Source organism: Mixophyes fleayi, chromosome 3, assembly GCF_038048845.1.
Source record: "Mixophyes fleayi isolate aMixFle1 chromosome 3, aMixFle1.hap1, whole genome shotgun sequence".
NCBI lineage: Eukaryota > Metazoa > Chordata > Amphibia > Anura > Limnodynastidae > Mixophyes > Mixophyes fleayi.
In genome coordinates, this window is record NC_134404.1 from 11,629,089 (window position 1) to 11,646,760 (window position 17,672).

The following is a 17,672-nucleotide window of genomic DNA, read 5'->3' on the forward strand; positions in this document are numbered from 1 at the left end:
AGTCTTTCCTTTACAGTGTAACACTGAGCCATTCCATAATTGCTTTAAAATCCTTATCAATCAAGTTTTTTCCCATTCATCTGTTGGTTTGTTTGATTTTCTTGGCTCTTCCGGAGAGATAACTTTCAGTTGCGAAAGTAACAATAAAAGCTGGAGATGCCAGGGATTGAACCCGGGGCCTCATACATGCGAAGCATGCGCTCTACCACTGAGCTGCATCCCCATTCATTTTGCATGAAGAGTGTTCGAGTGATTGCATCTTTATATGGTTTTCCAGTGCCACTACTTTCCAGTCATCTTAAGTAAATCTAAGAGGATGGAACGATGAGCACCATTATACTCTGATGGTAAGTAGAGAAACTGTGGTTTCCACAGGTGATCAGGATGGCAGTAGAGACACAATTCAAACTTTGGATGTTTGTGAGCATTCCTCATCAGCGATGGATTTTTTATCAGAAACCCTAGCAGTTGTAATGGAAGGCATGGAAATTTTCACAGTTGATGGTGAGCAGAGTACTGTCCGATAGCCTGTAGTCTGCTAGGAAATCATCCAGCTCTAAAAGATATTAAATGATCTGGAAGACTTTTGCAACCTGGTGTGTAGCATCCAAAGTGCATGTTGGAAACTTTTTGGCTAATAATATGGAAGAGTTCCTTTCGATGGGTTTTGAAAATCACCTGAGCTCTGAACGTTGAACATGCTATTTATCCATTCTTGAAGCACAATTGGGCATTGTATCCTTTAATTGTCCACTGAGCTACATCCCCATTCGTTTTGCATGAAGAGTGTTCGAGTGATTGCATCTTTATATGGTTTTCCAGTGCCACTACTTTCCAGTCATCTTAAGTAAATCTAAGAGGATGGAACGATGAGCACCATTATACTCTGATGGTAAGTAGAGAAACTGTGGTTTCCACAGGTGATCAGGATGGCAGTAGAGACACAATTCAAACTTTGGATGTTTGTGAGCATTCCTCATCAGCGATGGATTTTTTATCAGAAACCCTAGCAGTTGTAATGGAAGGCATGGAAATTTTCACAGTTGATGGTGAGCAGAGTACTGTCCGATAGCCTGTAGTCTGCTAGGAAATCATCCAGCTCTAAAAGATATTAAATGATCTGGAAGACTTTTGCAACCTGGTGTGTAGCATCCAAAGTGCATGTTGGAAACTTTTTGGCTAATAATATGGAAGAGTTCCTTTCGATGGGTTTTGAAAATCACCTGAGCTCTGAACGTTGAACATGCTATTTATCCATTCTTGAAGCACAATTGGGCATTGTATCCTTTAATTGTCCACTGAGCTACATCCCCATTCGTTTTGCATGAAGAGTGTTCGAGTGATTGCATCTTTATATGGTTTTCCAGTGCCACTACTTTCCAGTCATCTTAAGTAAATCTAAGAGGATGGAACGATGAGCACCATTATACTCTGATGGTAAGTAGAGAAACTGTGGTTTCCACAGGTGATCAGGATGGCAGTAGAGACACAATTCAAACTTTGGATGTTTGTGAGCATTCCTCATCAGCGATGGATTTTTTATCAGAAACCCTAGCAGTTGTAATGGAAGGCATGGAAATTTTCACAGTTGATGGTGAGCAGAGTACTGTCCGATAGCCTGTAGTCTGCTAGGAAATCATCCAGCTCTAAAAGATATTAAATGATCTGGAAGACTTTTGCAACCTGGTGTGTAGCATCCAAAGTGCATGTTGGAAACTTTTTGGCTAATAATATGGAAGAGTTCCTTTCGATGGGTTTTGAAAATCACCTGAGCTCTGAACGTTGAACATGCTATTTATCCATTCTTGAAGCACAATTGGGCATTGTATCCTTTAATTGTCATATTATTTAGTGAGTCTAACGGTTGAATACTCCCAAATCATTGTAGAATCTCGTCTGTGATTTAACATTCTTTCATAGAGCTCTTTCGTGCCTATATTTGAACCTTTCCTGTAAATCCCTCTTCAGTCTCTTATCTGGTGTATTACCTTTTCCAATAATCATAACATCTTCAAGAAGAATTAGTGAAATACAGGTCCTGAGGACTTTGGAACCATACTTTACAGATTTCAACAATTAATTGGTTCACTAGCTTGCTGACCATTTTCTTGTTTTTTTTTTAGATAGTATATTCTTCTCACCTCAAGCTGGACATCATTATGCCTTCTTAATTTCCCTCTCCTAGGAATAAGGGAAAAAAGGTAGGTTGTCTTGCAGAAAATGATAGTTAACCATTTTATAGAAAGTGCAAGGATTTAGTAAATTCTATGTTCAGCATGTCTTCACCTCTGTTCCAAAAGCAGGTCATCAGGCTTCTAATTCGGGGCCTCCAGAATGTGCTCAAACACTGAGATACATCCTCTCCTATGGATTGTATTATAGCTTTGTCCATTACAGGAGAGTGCTTTCATGGACATTGAAGTGATGTTACTATATTTGCCAGTGTTAATATGCTACTGTGGACCTAAATCTCACAAGTGACAACACAAAGCATCAGCATGAAAGTTTTCAAAAAAGTGAAAGGGTGGCATGCAGGCATGTTAATGTTTCTTTTTTTTTAAATGACCCATTGTTTCTGTCAGTCTTTCCTTTACAGTGTAACACTGAGCCATTCCATAATTGCTTTAAAATCCTTATCAATCAAGTTTTTTCCCATTCATCTGTTGGTTTGTTTGATTTTCTTGGCTCTTCCGGAGAGATAACTTTCAGTTGCGAAAGTAACAATAAAAGCTGGAGATGCCAGGGATTGAACCTGGGGCCTCATACATGCGAAGCATGCGCTCTACCACTGAGCTACATCCCCATTCATTTTGCATGAAGAGTGTTCGAGTGATTGCATCTTTATATGGTTTTCCAGTGCCACTACTTTCCAGTCATCTTAAGTAAATCTAAGAGGATGGAACGATGAGCACCATTATACTCTGATGGTAAGTAGAGAAACTGTGGTTTCCACAGGTGATCAGGATGGCAGTAGAGACACAATTCAAACTTTGGATGTTTGTGAGCATTCCTCATCAGCGATGGATTTTTTATCAGAAACCCTAGCAGTTGTAATGGAAGGCATGGAAATTTTCACAGTTGATGGTGAGCAGAGTACTGTCCGATAGCCTGTAGTCTGCTAGGAAATCATCCAGCTCTAAAAGATATTAAATGATCTGGAAGACTTTTGCAACCTGGTGTGTAGCATCCAAAGTGCATGTTGGAAACTTTTTGGCTAATAATATGGAAGAGTTCCTTTCGATGGGTTTTGAAAATCACCTGAGCTCTGAACGTTGAACATGCTATTTATCCATTCTTGAAGCACAATTGGGCATTGTATCCTTTAATTGTCCACTGAGCTACATCCCCATTCGTTTTGCATGAAGAGTGTTCGAGTGATTGCATCTTTATATGGTTTTCCAGTGCCACTACTTTCCAGTCATCTTAAGTAAATCTAAGAGGATGGAACGATGAGCACCATTATACTCTGATGGTAAGTAGAGAAACTGTGGTTTCCACAGGTGATCAGGATGGCAGTAGAGACACAATTCAAACTTTGGATGTTTGTGAGCATTCCTCATCAGCGATGGATTTTTTATCAGAAACCCTAGCAGTTGTAATGGAAGGCATGGAAATTTTCACAGTTGATGGTGAGCAGAGTACTGTCCGATAGCCTGTAGTCTGCTAGGAAATCATCCAGCTCTAAAAGATATTAAATGATCTGGAAGACTTTTGCAACCTGGTGTGTAGCATCCAAAGTGCATGTTGGAAACTTTTTGGCTAATAATATGGAAGAGTTCCTTTCGATGGGTTTTGAAAATCACCTGAGCTCTGAACGTTGAACATGCTATTTATCCATTCTTGAAGCACAATTGGGCATTGTATCCTTTAATTGTCATATTATTTAGTGAGTCTAACGGTTGAATACTCCCAAATCATTGTAGAATCCCGTCTGTGATTTAACATTCTTTCATAGAGCTCTTTCGTGCCTATATTTGAACCTTTCCTGTAAATCCCTCTTCAGTCTCTTATCTGGTGTATTACCTTTTCCAATAATCATAACATCTTCAAGAAGAATTAGTGAAATACAGGTCCTGAGGACTTTGGAACCATACTTTACAGATTTCAACAATTAATTGGTTCACAAGCTTGCTAACCATTTTCTTGTTTTTTTTTTAGATAGTATATTCTTCTCACCTCAAGCTGGACATCATTATGCCTTCTTAATTTCCCTCTCCTAGGAATAAGGGAAAAAAGGTAGGTTGTCTTGCAGAAGATGATAGTTAACCATTTTATAGAAAGTGCAAGGATTTAGTAAATTCTATGTTCAGCATGTCTTCACCTCTGTTCCAAAAGCAGGTCATCAGGCTTCTAATTCGGGGCCTCCAGAATGTGCTCAAACACTGAGATACATCCTCTCCTATGGATTGTATTATAGCTTTGTCCATTACAGGAGAGTGCTTTCATGGACATTGAAGTGATGTTACTATATTTGCCAGTGTTAATATGCTACTGTGGACCTAAATCTCACAAGTGACAACACAAAGCATCAGCATGAAAGTTTTCAAAAAAGTGAAAGGGTGGCATGCAGGCATGTTAATGTTTCTTTTTTTTTAAATGACCCATTGTTTCTGTCAGTCTTTCCTTTACAGTGTAACACTGAGCCATTCCATAATTGCTTTAAAATCCTTATCAATCAAGTTTTTTCCCATTCATCTGTTGGTTTGTTTGATTTTCTTGGCTCTTCCGGAGAGATAACTTTCAGTTGCGAAAGTAACAATAAAAGCTGGAGATGCCAGGGATTGAACCTGGGGCCTCATACATGCGAAGCATGCGCTCTACCACTGAGCTACATCCCCATTCGTTTTGCATGAAGAGTGTTCGAGTGATTGCATCTTTATATGGTTTTCCAGTGCCACTACTTTCCAGTCATCTTAAGTAAATCTAAGAGGATGGAACGATGAGCACCATTATACTCTGATGGTAAGTAGAGAAACTGTGGTTTCCACAGGTGATCAGGATGGCAGTAGAGACACAATTCAAACTTTGGATGTTTGTGAGCATTCCTCATCAGCGATGGATTTTTTATCAGAAACCCTAGCAGTTGTAATGGAAGGCATGGAAATTTTCACAGTTGATGGTGAGCAGAGTACTGTCCGATAGCCTGTAGTCTGCTAGGAAATCATCCAGCTCTAAAAGATATTAAATGATCTGGAAGACTTTTGCAACCTGGTGTGTAGCATCCAAAGTGCATGTTGGAAACTTTTTGGCTAATAATATGGAAGAGTTCCTTTCGATGGGTTTTGAAAATCACCTGAGCTCTGAACGTTGAACATGCTATTTATCCATTCTTGAAGCACAATTGGGCATTGTATCCTTTAATTGTCATATTATTTAGTGAGTCTAACGGTTGAATACTCCCAAATCATTGTAGAATCTCGCCTGTGATTTAACATTCTTAGAGCTCTTTCGTGCCTATATATGATCCTTTCCAGTAAATCCCTCTTCAGTCTCTTATCTGGTGTATTGCCTTTTCCAATAAACATAACATCTTCAAGAAGAATTAGTGAAATACATGTCCTGAGGACTTTTAAAAAATACTTTACAGATTTCCACAATTAATTGGTTCACTAGCTTGCTGACCATTTCCTTGTTTTTTTAAGATAGTATATTCTTGTCACCTCTAGCTGGACATCATTATGCCTTCTTATTTTCCCTCTCCTAGGAATAATGGAAAAAATTTAGGTTGTCTTTCAGAAGATGATAGTTAACCATTTTATAGAAAGTGCAAGGATTTAGTAAATTCTATGTTCTGCATGTCTTCACCTCTGTTCCAAATGCAGGTCATCAGGCTTCTAATCAGGGGCCTCCAGAATGTGCTCAAACACTGAGATACATCCTCTCCTATGGATTGTATTATAGCTTTGTCCATTACAGGAGAGTGCTTTCATGGACATTGAAGTGATGTTACTATATTTGCCAGTGTTAATATGCTACTGTGGACCTAAATCTCACAAGTGACAACACAAAGCATCAGCATGAAAGTTTTCAAAAAAGTGAAAGGGTGGCATGCAGGCATGTTAATGTTTCTTTTTTTTTAAATGACCCATTGTTTCTGTCAGTCTTTCCTTTACAGTGTAACACTGAGCCATTCCATAATTGCTTTAAAATCCTTATCAATCAAGTTTTTTCCCATTCATCTGTTGGTTTGTTTGATTTTCTTGGCTCTTCCGGAGAGATAACTTTCAGTTGCGAAAGTAACAATAAAAGCTGGAGATGCCAGGGATTGAACCTGGGGCCTCATACATGCGAAGCATGTGCTCTACCACTGAGCTACATCCCCATTCATTTTGCATGAAGAGTGTTCGAGTGATTGCATCTTTATATGGTTTTCCAGTGCCACTACTTTCCAGTCATCTTAAGTAAATCTAAGAGGATGGAACGATGAGCACCATTATACTCTGATGGTAAGTAGAGAAACTGTGGTTTCCACAGGTGATCAGGATGGCAGTAGAGACACAATTCAAACTTTGGATGTTTGTGAGCATTCCTCATCAGCGATGGATTTTTTATCAGAAACCCTAGCAGTTGTAATGGAAGGCATGGAAATTTTCACAGTTGATGGTGAGCAGAGTACTGTCCGATAGCCTGTAGTCTGCTAGGAAATCATCCAGCTCTAAAAGATATTAAATGATCTGGAAGACTTTTGCAACCTGGTGTGTAGCATCCAAAGTGCATGTTGGAAACTTTTTGGCTAATAATATGGAAGAGTTCCTTTCGATGGGTTTTGAAAATCACCTGAGCTCTGAACGTTGAACATGCTATTTATCCATTCTTGAAGCACAATTGGGCATTGTATCCTTTAATTGTCATATTATTTAGTGAGTCTAACGGTTGAATACTCCCAAATCATTGTAGAATCTCGTCTGTGATTTAACATTCTTTCATAGAGCTCTTTCGTGCCTATATTTGAACCTTTCCTGTAAATCCCTCTTCAGTCTCTTATCTGGTGTATTACCTTTTCCAATAATCATAACATCTTCAAGAAGAATTAGTGAAATACAGGTCCTGAGGACTTTGGAACCATACTTTACAGATTTCAACAATTAATTGGTTCACTAGCTTGCTGACCATTTTCTTGTTTTTTTTTTAGATAGTATATTCTTCTCACCTCAAGCTGGACATCATTATGCCTTCTTAATTTCCCTCTCCTAGGAATAAGGGAAAAAAGGTAGGTTGTCTTGCAGAAAATGATAGTTAACCATTTTATAGAAAGTGCAAGGATTTAGTAAATTCTATGTTCAGCATGTCTTCACCTCTGTTCCAAAAGCAGGTCATCAGGCTTCTAATTCGGGGCCTCCAGAATGTGCTCAAACACTGAGATACATCCTCTCCTATGGATTGTATTATAGCTTTGTCCATTACAGGAGAGTGCTTTCATGGACATTGAAGTGATGTTACTATATTTGCCAGTGTTAATATGCTACTGTGGACCTAAATCTCACAAGTGACAACACAAAGCATCAGCATGAAAGTTTTCAAAAAAGTGAAAGGGTGGCATGCAGGCATGTTAATGTTTCTTTTTTTTTAAATGACCCATTGTTTCTGTCAGTCTTTCCTTTACAGTGTAACACTGAGCCATTCCATAATTGCTTTAAAATCCTTATCAATCAAGTTTTTTCCCATTCATCTGTTGGTTTGTTTGATTTTCTTGGCTCTTCCGGAGAGATAACTTTCAGTTGCGAAAGTAACAATAAAAGCTGGAGATGCCAGGGATTGAACCCGGGGCCTCATACATGCGAAGCATGCGCTCTACCACTGAGCTGCATCCCCATTCATTTTGCATGAAGAGTGTTCGAGTGATTGCATCTTTATATGGTTTTCCAGTGCCACTACTTTCCAGTCATCTTAAGTAAATCTAAGAGGATGGAACGATGAGCACCATTATACTCTGATGGTAAGTAGAGAAACTGTGGTTTCCACAGGTGATCAGGATGGCAGTAGAGACACAATTCAAACTTTGGATGTTTGTGAGCATTCCTCATCAGCGATGGATTTTTTATCAGAAACCCTAGCAGTTGTAATGGAAGGCATGGAAATTTTCACAGTTGATGGTGAGCAGAGTACTGTCCGATAGCCTGTAGTCTGCTAGGAAATCATCCAGCTCTAAAAGATATTAAATGATCTGGAAGACTTTTGCAACCTGGTGTGTAGCATCCAAAGTGCATGTTGGAAACTTTTTGGCTAATAATATGGAAGAGTTCCTTTCGATGGGTTTTGAAAATCACCTGAGCTCTGAACGTTGAACATGCTATTTATCCATTCTTGAAGCACAATTGGGCATTGTATCCTTTAATTGTCCACTGAGCTACATCCCCATTCGTTTTGCATGAAGAGTGTTCGAGTGATTGCATCTTTATATGGTTTTCCAGTGCCACTACTTTCCAGTCATCTTAAGTAAATCTAAGAGGATGGAACGATGAGCACCATTATACTCTGATGGTAAGTAGAGAAACTGTGGTTTCCACAGGTGATCAGGATGGCAGTAGAGACACAATTCAAACTTTGGATGTTTGTGAGCATTCCTCATCAGCGATGGATTTTTTATCAGAAACCCTAGCAGTTGTAATGGAAGGCATGGAAATTTTCACAGTTGATGGTGAGCAGAGTACTGTCCGATAGCCTGTAGTCTGCTAGGAAATCATCCAGCTCTAAAAGATATTAAATGATCTGGAAGACTTTTGCAACCTGGTGTGTAGCATCCAAAGTGCATGTTGGAAACTTTTTGGCTAATAATATGGAAGAGTTCCTTTCGATGGGTTTTGAAAATCACCTGAGCTCTGAACGTTGAACATGCTATTTATCCATTCTTGAAGCACAATTGGGCATTGTATCCTTTAATTGTCCACTGAGCTACATCCCCATTCGTTTTGCATGAAGAGTGTTCGAGTGATTGCATCTTTATATGGTTTTCCAGTGCCACTACTTTCCAGTCATCTTAAGTAAATCTAAGAGGATGGAACGATGAGCACCATTATACTCTGATGGTAAGTAGAGAAACTGTGGTTTCCACAGGTGATCAGGATGGCAGTAGAGACACAATTCAAACTTTGGATGTTTGTGAGCATTCCTCATCAGCGATGGATTTTTTATCAGAAACCCTAGCAGTTGTAATGGAAGGCATGGAAATTTTCACAGTTGATGGTGAGCAGAGTACTGTCCGATAGCCTGTAGTCTGCTAGGAAATCATCCAGCTCTAAAAGATATTAAATGATCTGGAAGACTTTTGCAACCTGGTGTGTAGCATCCAAAGTGCATGTTGGAAACTTTTTGGCTAATAATATGGAAGAGTTCCTTTCGATGGGTTTTGAAAATCACCTGAGCTCTGAACGTTGAACATGCTATTTATCCATTCTTGAAGCACAATTGGGCATTGTATCCTTTAATTGTCATATTATTTAGTGAGTCTAACGGTTGAATACTCCCAAATCATTGTAGAATCTCGTCTGTGATTTAACATTCTTTCATAGAGCTCTTTCGTGCCTATATTTGAACCTTTCCTGTAAATCCCTCTTCAGTCTCTTATCTGGTGTATTACCTTTTCCAATAATCATAACATCTTCAAGAAGAATTAGTGAAATACAGGTCCTGAGGACTTTGGAACCATACTTTACAGATTTCAACAATTAATTGGTTCACTAGCTTGCTGACCATTTTCTTGTTTTTTTTTTAGATAGTATATTCTTCTCACCTCAAGCTGGACATCATTATGCCTTCTTAATTTCCCTCTCCTAGGAATAAGGGAAAAAAGGTAGGTTGTCTTGCAGAAAATGATAGTTAACCATTTTATAGAAAGTGCAAGGATTTAGTAAATTCTATGTTCAGCATGTCTTCACCTCTGTTCCAAAAGCAGGTCATCAGGCTTCTAATTCGGGGCCTCCAGAATGTGCTCAAACACTGAGATACATCCTCTCCTATGGATTGTATTATAGCTTTGTCCATTACAGGAGAGTGCTTTCATGGACATTGAAGTGATGTTACTATATTTGCCAGTGTTAATATGCTACTGTGGACCTAAATCTCACAAGTGACAACACAAAGCATCAGCATGAAAGTTTTCAAAAAAGTGAAAGGGTGGCATGCAGGCATGTTAATGTTTCTTTTTTTTTAAATGACCCATTGTTTCTGTCAGTCTTTCCTTTACAGTGTAACACTGAGCCATTCCATAATTGCTTTAAAATCCTTATCAATCAAGTTTTTTCCCATTCATCTGTTGGTTTGTTTGATTTTCTTGGCTCTTCCGGAGAGATAACTTTCAGTTGCGAAAGTAACAATAAAAGCTGGAGATGCCAGGGATTGAACCCGGGGCCTCATACATGCGAAGCATGCGCTCTACCACTGAGCTGCATCCCCATTCATTTTGCATGAAGAGTGTTCGAGTGATTGCATCTTTATATGGTTTTCCAGTGCCACTACTTTCCAGTCATCTTAAGTAAATCTAAGAGGATGGAACGATGAGCACCATTATACTCTGATGGTAAGTAGAGAAACTGTGGTTTCCACAGGTGATCAGGATGGCAGTAGAGACACAATTCAAACTTTGGATGTTTGTGAGCATTCCTCATCAGCGATGGATTTTTTATCAGAAACCCTAGCAGTTGTAATGGAAGGCATGGAAATTTTCACAGTTGATGGTGAGCAGAGTACTGTCCGATAGCCTGTAGTCTGCTAGGAAATCATCCAGCTCTAAAAGATATTAAATGATCTGGAAGACTTTTGCAACCTGGTGTGTAGCATCCAAAGTGCATGTTGGAAACTTTTTGGCTAATAATATGGAAGAGTTCCTTTCGATGGGTTTTGAAAATCACCTGAGCTCTGAACGTTGAACATGCTATTTATCCATTCTTGAAGCACAATTGGGCATTGTATCCTTTAATTGTCCACTGAGCTACATCCCCATTCGTTTTGCATGAAGAGTGTTCGAGTGATTGCATCTTTATATGGTTTTCCAGTGCCACTACTTTCCAGTCATCTTAAGTAAATCTAAGAGGATGGAACGATGAGCACCATTATACTCTGATGGTAAGTAGAGAAACTGTGGTTTCCACAGGTGATCAGGATGGCAGTAGAGACACAATTCAAACTTTGGATGTTTGTGAGCATTCCTCATCAGCGATGGATTTTTTATCAGAAACCCTAGCAGTTGTAATGGAAGGCATGGAAATTTTCACAGTTGATGGTGAGCAGAGTACTGTCCGATAGCCTGTAGTCTGCTAGGAAATCATCCAGCTCTAAAAGATATTAAATGATCTGGAAGACTTTTGCAACCTGGTGTGTAGCATCCAAAGTGCATGTTGGAAACTTTTTGGCTAATAATATGGAAGAGTTCCTTTCGATGGGTTTTGAAAATCACCTGAGCTCTGAACGTTGAACATGCTATTTATCCATTCTTGAAGCACAATTGGGCATTGTATCCTTTAATTGTCCACTGAGCTACATCCCCATTCGTTTTGCATGAAGAGTGTTCGAGTGATTGCATCTTTATATGGTTTTCCAGTGCCACTACTTTCCAGTCATCTTAAGTAAATCTAAGAGGATGGAACGATGAGCACCATTATACTCTGATGGTAAGTAGAGAAACTGTGGTTTCCACAGGTGATCAGGATGGCAGTAGAGACACAATTCAAACTTTGGATGTTTGTGAGCATTCCTCATCAGCGATGGATTTTTTATCAGAAACCCTAGCAGTTGTAATGGAAGGCATGGAAATTTTCACAGTTGATGGTGAGCAGAGTACTGTCCGATAGCCTGTAGTCTGCTAGGAAATCATCCAGCTCTAAAAGATATTAAATGATCTGGAAGACTTTTGCAACCTGGTGTGTAGCATCCAAAGTGCATGTTGGAAACTTTTTGGCTAATAATATGGAAGAGTTCCTTTCGATGGGTTTTGAAAATCACCTGAGCTCTGAACGTTGAACATGCTATTTATCCATTCTTGAAGCACAATTGGGCATTGTATCCTTTAATTGTCATATTATTTAGTGAGTCTAACGGTTGAATACTCCCAAATCATTGTAGAATCTCGTCTGTGATTTAACATTCTTTCATAGAGCTCTTTCGTGCCTATATTTGAACCTTTCCTGTAAATCCCTCTTCAGTCTCTTATCTGGTGTATTACCTTTTCCAATAATCATAACATCTTCAAGAAGAATTAGTGAAATACAGGTCCTGAGGACTTTGGAACCATACTTTACAGATTTCAACAATTAATTGGTTCACTAGCTTGCTGACCATTTTCTTGTTTTTTTTTTAGATAGTATATTCTTCTCACCTCAAGCTGGACATCATTATGCCTTCTTAATTTCCCTCTCCTAGGAATAAGGGAAAAAAGGTAGGTTGTCTTGCAGAAAATGATAGTTAACCATTTTATAGAAAGTGCAAGGATTTAGTAAATTCTATGTTCAGCATGTCTTCACCTCTGTTCCAAAAGCAGGTCATCAGGCTTCTAATTCGGGGCCTCCAGAATGTGCTCAAACACTGAGATACATCCTCTCCTATGGATTGTATTATAGCTTTGTCCATTACAGGAGAGTGCTTTCATGGACATTGAAGTGATGTTACTATATTTGCCAGTGTTAATATGCTACTGTGGACCTAAATCTCACAAGTGACAACACAAAGCATCAGCATGAAAGTTTTCAAAAAAGTGAAAGGGTGGCATGCAGGCATGTTAATGTTTCTTTTTTTTTAAATGACCCATTGTTTCTGTCAGTCTTTCCTTTACAGTGTAACACTGAGCCATTCCATAATTGCTTTAAAATCCTTATCAATCAAGTTTTTTCCCATTCATCTGTTGGTTTGTTTGATTTTCTTGGCTCTTCCGGAGAGATAACTTTCAGTTGCGAAAGTAACAATAAAAGCTGGAGATGCCAGGGATTGAACCTGGGGCCTCATACATGCGAAGCATGCGCTCTACCACTGAGCTACATCCCCATTCATTTTGCATGAAGAGTGTTCGAGTGATTGCATCTTTATATGGTTTTCCAGTGCCACTACTTTCCAGTCATCTTAAGTAAATCTAAGAGGATGGAACGATGAGCACCATTATACTCTGATGGTAAGTAGAGAAACTGTGGTTTCCACAGGTGATCAGGATGGCAGTAGAGACACAATTCAAACTTTGGATGTTTGTGAGCATTCCTCATCAGCGATGGATTTTTTATCAGAAACCCTAGCAGTTGTAATGGAAGGCATGGAAATTTTCACAGTTGATGGTGAGCAGAGTACTGTCCGATAGCCTGTAGTCTGCTAGGAAATCATCCAGCTCTAAAAGATATTAAATGATCTGGAAGACTTTTGCAACCTGGTGTGTAGCATCCAAAGTGCATGTTGGAAACTTTTTGGCTAATAATATGGAAGAGTTCCTTTCGATGGGTTTTGAAAATCACCTGAGCTCTGAACGTTGAACATGCTATTTATCCATTCTTGAAGCACAATTGGGCATTGTATCCTTTAATTGTCATATTATTTAGTGAGTCTAACGGTTGAATACTCCCAAATCATTGTAGAATCTCGTCTGTGATTTAACATTCTTTCATAGAGCTCTTTCGTGCCTATATTTGAACCTTTCCTGTAAATCCCTCTTCAGTCTCTTATCTGGTGTATTACCTTTTCCAATAATCATAACATCTTCAAGAAGAATTAGTGAAATACAGGTCCTGAGGACTTTGGAACCATACTTTACAGATTTCAACAATTAATTGGTTCACTAGCTTGCTGACCATTTTCTTGTTTTTTTTTTTAGATAGTATATTCTTCTCACCTCAAGCTGGACATCATTATGCCTTCTTAATTTCCCTCTCCTAGGAATAAGGGAAAAAAGGTAGGTTGTCTTGCAGAAAATGATAGTTAACCATTTTATAGAAAGTGCAAGGATTTAGTAAATTCTATGTTCAGCATGTCTTCACCTCTGTTCCAAAAGCAGGTCATCAGGCTTCTAATTCGGGGCCTCCAGAATGTGCTCAAACACTGAGATACATCCTCTCCTATGGATTGTATTATAGCTTTGTCCATTACAGGAGAGTGCTTTCATGGACATTGAAGTGATGTTACTATATTTGCCAGTGTTAATATGCTACTGTGGACCTAAATCTCACAAGTGACAACACAAAGCATCAGCATGAAAGTTTTCAAAAAAGTGAAAGGGTGGCATGCAGGCATGTTAATGTTTCTTTTTTTTTAAATGACCCATTGTTTCTGTCAGTCTTTCCTTTACAGTGTAACACTGAGCCATTCCATAATTGCTTTAAAATCCTTATCAATCAAGTTTTTTCCCATTCATCTGTTGGTTTGTTTGATTTTCTTGGCTCTTCCGGAGAGATAACTTTCAGTTGCGAAAGTAACAATAAAAGCTGGAGATGCCAGGGATTGAACCTGGGGCCTCATACATGCGAAGCATGCGCTCTACCACTGAGCTACATCCCCATTCATTTTGCATGAAGAGTGTTCGAGTGATTGCATCTTTATATGGTTTTCCAGTGCCACTACTTTCCAGTCATCTTAAGTAAATCTAAGAGGATGGAACGATGAGCACCATTATACTCTGATGGTAAGTAGAGAAACTGTGGTTTCCACAGGTGATCAGGATGGCAGTAGAGACACAATTCAAACTTTGGATGTTTGTGAGCATTCCTCATCAGCGATGGATTTTTTATCAGAAAGTAACAATAAAAGCTGGAGATGCCAGGGATTGAACCTGGGGCCTCATACATGCGAAGCATGCGCTCTACCACTGAGCTACATCCCCATTCATTTTGCATGAAGAGTGTTCGAGTGATTGCATCTTTATATGGTTTTCCAGTGCCACTACTTTCCAGTCATCTTAAGTAAATCTAAGAGGATGGAACGATGAGCACCATTATACTCTGATGGTAAGTAGAGAAACTGTGGTTTCCACAGGTGATCAGGATGGCAGTAGAGACACAATTCAAACTTTGGATGTTTGTGAGCATTCCTCATCAGCGATGGATTTTTTATCAGAAACCCTAGCAGTTGTAATGGAAGGCATGGAAATTTTCACAGTTGATGGTGAGCAGAGTACTGTCCGATAGCCTGTAGTCTGCTAGGAAATCATCCAGCTCTAAAAGATATTAAATGATCTGGAAGACTTTTGCAACCTGGTGTGTAGCATCCAAAGTGCATGTTGGAAACTTTTTGGCTAATAATATGGAAGAGTTCCTTTCGATGGGTTTTGAAAATCACCTGAGCTCTGAACGTTGAACATGCTATTTATCCATTCTTGAAGCACAATTGGGCATTGTATCCTTTAATTGTCCACTGAGCTACATCCCCATTCGTTTTGCATGAAGAGTGTTCGAGTGATTGCATCTTTATATGGTTTTCCAGTGCCACTACTTTCCAGTCATCTTAAGTAAATCTAAGAGGATGGAACGATGAGCACCATTATACTCTGATGGTAAGTAGAGAAACTGTGGTTTCCACAGGTGATCAGGATGGCAGTAGAGACACAATTCAAACTTTGGATGTTTGTGAGCATTCCTCATCAGCGATGGATTTTTTATCAGAAACCCTAGCAGTTGTAATGGAAGGCATGGAAATTTTCACAGTTGATGGTGAGCAGAGTACTGTCCGATAGCCTGTAGTCTGCTAGGAAATCATTCAGCTCTAAAAGATATTAAATGATCTGGAAGACTTTTGCAACCTGGTGTGTAGCATCCAAAGTGCATGTTGGAAACTTTTTGGCTAATAATATGGAAGAGTTCCTTTCGATGGGTTTTGAAAATCACCTGAGCTCTGAACGTTGAACATGCTATTTATCCATTCTTGAAGCACAATTGGGCATTGTATCCTTTAATTGTCATATTATTTAGTGAGTCTAACGGTTGAATACTCCCAAATCATTGTAGAATCCCGTCTGTGATTTAACATTCTTTCATAGAGCTCTTTCGTGCCTATATTTGAACCTTTCCTGTAAATCCCTCTTCAGTCTCTTATCTGGTGTATTACCTTTTCCAATAATCATAACATCTTCAAGAAGAATTAGTGAAATACAGGTCCTGAGGACTTTGGAACCATACTTTACAGATTTCAACAATTAATTGGTTCACAAGCTTGCTGACCATTTTCTTGTTTTTTTTTTAGATAGTATATTCTTCTCACCTCAAGCTGGACATCATTATGCCTTCTTAATTTCCCTCTCCTAGGAATAAGGGAAAAAAGGTAGGTTGTCTTGCAGAAGATGATAGTTAACCATTTTATAGAAAGTGCAAGGATTTAGTAAATTCTATGTTCAGCATGTCTTCACCTCTGTTCCAAAAGCAGGTCATCAGGCTTCTAATTCGGGGCCTCCAGAATGTGCTCAAACACTGAGATACATCCTCTCCTATGGATTGTATTATAGCTTTGTCCATTACAGGAGAGTGCTTTCATGGACATTGAAGTGATGTTACTATATTTGCCAGTGTTAATATGCTACTGTGGACCTAAATCTCACAAGTGACAACACAAAGCATCAGCATGAAAGTTTTCAAAAAAGTGAAAGGGTGGCATGCAGGCATGTTAATGTTTCTTTTTTTTTAAATGACCCATTGTTTCTGTCAGTCTTTCCTTTACAGTGTAACACTGAGCCATTCCATAATTGCTTTAAAATCCTTATCAATCAAGTTTTTTCCCATTCATCTGTTGGTTTGTTTGATTTTCTTGGCTCTTCCGGAGAGATAACTTTCAGTTGCGAAAGTAACAATAAAAGCTGGAGATGCCAGGGATTGAACCTGGGGCCTCATACATGCGAAGCATGCGCTCTACCACTGAGCTACATCCCCATTCGTTTTGCATGAAGAGTGTTCGAGTGATTGCATCTTTATATGGTTTTCCAGTGCCACTACTTTCCAGTCATCTTAAGTAAATCTAAGAGGATGGAACGATGAGCACCATTATACTCTGATGGTAAGTAGAGAAACTGTGGTTTCCACAGGTGATCAGGATGGCAGTAGAGACACAATTCAAACTTTGGATGTTTGTGAGCATTCCTCATCAGCGATGGATTTTTTATCAGAAACCCTAGCAGTTGTAATGGAAGGCATGGAAATTTTCACAGTTGATGGTGAGCAGAGTACTGTCCGATAGCCTGTAGTCTGCTAGGAAATCATCCAGCTCTAAAAGATATTAAATGATCTGGAAGACTTTTGCAACCTGGTGTGTAGCATCCAAAGTGCATGTTGGAAACTTTTTGGCTAATAATATGGAAGAGTTCCTTTCGATGGGTTTTGAAAATCACCTGAGCTCTGAACGTTGAACATGCTATTTATCCATTCTTGAAGCACAATTGGGCATTGTATCCTTTAATTGTCATATTATTTAGTGAGTCTAACGGTTGAATACTCCCAAATCATTGTAGAATCTCGCCTGTGATTTAACATTCTTAGAGCTCTTTCGTGCCTATATATGATCCTTTCCAGTAAATCCCTCTTCAGTCTCTTATCTGGTGTATTGCCTTTTCCAATAAACATAACATCTTCAAGAAGAATTAGTGAAATACATGTCCTGAGGACTTTTAAAAAATACTTTACAGATTTCCACAATTAATTGGTTCACTAGCTTGCTGACCATTTCCTTGTTTTTTTAAGATAGTATATTCTTGTCACCTCTAGCTGGACATCATTATGCCTTCTTAT

General features: G+C 38.9%; 10 non-coding genes across 10 annotated transcripts; all 10 read right to left on the minus strand.

Annotated features, from left to right (window-relative positions):
• Window positions 1-151: 151 nt before the first annotated feature.
• Window positions 152-223, minus strand: TRNAA-CGC (transfer RNA alanine (anticodon CGC)). The gene has a single exon. It is a non-coding gene; the product is annotated as a tRNA-Ala (tRNA).
• Window positions 224-2,731: 2,508 nt separating this feature from the next.
• On the minus strand, window positions 2,732-2,803 carry TRNAA-CGC (transfer RNA alanine (anticodon CGC)). Its single transcript has one exon. It is a non-coding gene; the product is annotated as a tRNA-Ala (tRNA).
• Window positions 2,804-4,766: 1,963 nt separating this feature from the next.
• On the minus strand, window positions 4,767-4,838 carry TRNAA-CGC (transfer RNA alanine (anticodon CGC)). The gene has a single exon. It is a non-coding gene; the product is annotated as a tRNA-Ala (tRNA).
• A 1,412-nt stretch (window positions 4,839-6,250) lies between these two features.
• TRNAA-CGC (transfer RNA alanine (anticodon CGC)) lies at window positions 6,251-6,322 on the minus strand. Its single transcript has one exon. It is a non-coding gene; the product is annotated as a tRNA-Ala (tRNA).
• A 1,418-nt stretch (window positions 6,323-7,740) lies between these two features.
• On the minus strand, window positions 7,741-7,812 carry TRNAA-CGC (transfer RNA alanine (anticodon CGC)). Its single transcript has one exon. It is a non-coding gene; the product is annotated as a tRNA-Ala (tRNA).
• A 2,508-nt stretch (window positions 7,813-10,320) lies between these two features.
• Window positions 10,321-10,392, minus strand: TRNAA-CGC (transfer RNA alanine (anticodon CGC)). Its single transcript has one exon. It is a non-coding gene; the product is annotated as a tRNA-Ala (tRNA).
• Window positions 10,393-12,900: 2,508 nt separating this feature from the next.
• Window positions 12,901-12,972, minus strand: TRNAA-CGC (transfer RNA alanine (anticodon CGC)). The gene has a single exon. It is a non-coding gene; the product is annotated as a tRNA-Ala (tRNA).
• Window positions 12,973-14,391: 1,419 nt separating this feature from the next.
• TRNAA-CGC (transfer RNA alanine (anticodon CGC)) lies at window positions 14,392-14,463 on the minus strand. Its single transcript has one exon. It is a non-coding gene; the product is annotated as a tRNA-Ala (tRNA).
• A 250-nt stretch (window positions 14,464-14,713) lies between these two features.
• On the minus strand, window positions 14,714-14,785 carry TRNAA-CGC (transfer RNA alanine (anticodon CGC)). Its single transcript has one exon. It is a non-coding gene; the product is annotated as a tRNA-Ala (tRNA).
• A 1,963-nt stretch (window positions 14,786-16,748) lies between these two features.
• Window positions 16,749-16,820, minus strand: TRNAA-CGC (transfer RNA alanine (anticodon CGC)). Its single transcript has one exon. It is a non-coding gene; the product is annotated as a tRNA-Ala (tRNA).
• Window positions 16,821-17,672: the final 852 nt, after the last annotated feature.